Raw genomic sequence first — 2444 nt, 5'->3', positions numbered from 1 at the left:
TATGATTGTTAAAATTTTCGACTAATCGGTTCTAAGAGGCGAAGCAATACGCCGCTGGGACTTTGAAGTATTTCGGAGCGCACCTAAAGTTCGTTATTTTGGCTAAACGGAGCGAAAATCTGCATTTATACCATCACGGACGTTAGTTTAATAGCGTTTAACGATGGATCCACGGTACAGAATGCAAAAATATGATTGTTAAAATTTTCGACTAATCGGTTCTAAGAGGCGAAGCAATACGCCGCTGGGACTTTGAAATATTTCGGAGCGCACCTAAAGTTCGTTATTTTGGCTAAACGGAGCGAAAATCTGCATTTATACCATCACGGACGTTAGTTTAATAGCGTTTAACGATGAATCCACGGTACAGAATGCAAAAATATGATTGTTAAAATTTTCGACTAATCGGTTCTAAGAGGCGAAGCAATACGCCGCTGGGACTTTGAAATATTTCGGAGCGCACCTAAAGTTCGTTATTTTGGCTAAACGGAGCGAAAATCTGCATTTATACCATCACGGACGTTAGTTCAATAGCGTTTAACGATCGATCCACGGTACAGAATGCAAAAATATGATTGTTAAAATTTTCGACTAATCGGTTCTAAGAGGCGAAGCAATACGCCGCTGGGACTTTGAAATATTTCGGAGCGCACCTAAAGTTCGTTATTTTGGCTAAACGGAGCGAAAATCTGCATTTATACCATCACGGACGTTAGTTTAATAGCGTTTAACGATGGATCCACGGTACAGAATGCAAAAATATGATTGTTAAAATTTTCGACTAATCGGTTCTAAGAGGCGAAGCAATACGCCGCTGGGACTTTGAAATATTTCGGAGATCACCTAAAGTTCGTTATTTTGGCTAAACGGAGCGAAAATCTGCATTTATACCATCACGGACGTTAGTTTAATAGCGTTTAACGATGGATCCACGGTACAGAATGCAAAAATATGATTGTTAAAATTTTCGACTAATCGGTTCTAAGAGGCGAAGCAATACGCCGCTGGGACTTTGAAATATTTCGGAGCGCACCTAAAGTTCGTTATTTTGGCTAAACGGAGCGAAAATCTGCATTTATACCATCACGGACGTTAGTTTAATAGCGTTTAACGATGGATCCACGGTACAGAATGCAAAAATATGATTGTTAAAATTTTCGACTAATCGGTTCTAAGAGGCGAAGCAATACGCCGCTGGGACTTTGAAATATTTCGGAGCGCACCTAAAGTTCGTTATTTTGGCTAAACGGAGCGAAAATCTGCATTTATACCATCACGGACGTTAGTTTAATAGCGTTTAACGATGGATCCACGGTACAGAATGCAAAAATATGATTGTTAAAATTTTCGACTTATCGGTTCTGGATCACTGAAAAATCAAAAAAAATTATTAATTTTGATTAATTAAATTACATATGTAGTTTTATATTGTTATAGTCTCGTATTTGTTAATGTTTTGTCGTAAGAAAATGCAAAAATATCGTTTTAATGTTTTCGTCTCATCGGTTCTGGATCGCTGAAAAATCAAAAAAAAATATTAATTTTGATTAATTAAATTACAAATGGAGTTTTATATTGCTATAGTCGCTTATTTGTTAATGTTTTACCGTAAGAAAATGCAAAAATATCGTTTTAATATTTTCATCTCATCGGTTCTGGGCGGTTTTAAAATTTTTTAAAATATTAATTAAACCCATGATTTACATGAGAATGTGAATTTATTATGTCCTGCATGTTAATTTATTAATTTTCATGTATAGAACGTTATAAAATGAAAGGATATGTTCGACGATATTTTCAGTCTAAGTTTTACCGTGCCGGCGGGATGGTACGCTCTCACGGCGGTTTGCACAGGCATACGCCTGGGCGTAAGCCCATGCGTCGCCGACCTAGCGGCCGGCCGTTCGGTATTTATAGGAAGGCACTTTCGGTTCGCTCGGACCGGTCGGGAGTAGCGTCGAGCGTGTGGCTCTTTTATGACTTCGGTTGAAAAGCAGTCTACCGCTCCTCGAGAATATACTTTCTCGACTATTCTCGTTCCGGTTTTCCGTTGCGGATTATTATTAATCTCCACACAGCATTACCACGGGTCGGTGTCTAAGACCGAATGGCCCATATGTGGTGAGCCTTGTAATATAAGGCTGGTGACCTGTATGCACTTATAAATGTTGCATACTTGTACAAACTGAGCATCAACTGTCTGTAACCAAAATTTGTTAAAACTGAAAAAGTTATAAGATTGTATAAAATTTTTGAACCAAGAAAGTAGTGTTAGACGAAAATTCGTTCTATCACTTTTAGAAGGGAGACTGTTTGGAAATATTTAAAGTATAAAATACACAAAAGTCCACTGAATTATGAACAAAATTACGTCCCTGAATTTAAGAAAAGTCAAGAGGTGTCAGAAATAAAATCCTCTCTGATACGTTCAGAGAGGAAAATAA

The sequence above is a fragment of the Osmia lignaria genome, unplaced genomic scaffold, assembly GCF_051020975.1.
Source record: "Osmia lignaria lignaria isolate PbOS001 unplaced genomic scaffold, iyOsmLign1 scaffold0016, whole genome shotgun sequence".
Taxonomy (NCBI): Eukaryota; Metazoa; Arthropoda; class Insecta; order Hymenoptera; family Megachilidae; genus Osmia; species Osmia lignaria.
The sequence above is the reverse complement of the archived record's forward strand: the minus strand, read 5'-3'. Positions refer to the sequence as shown.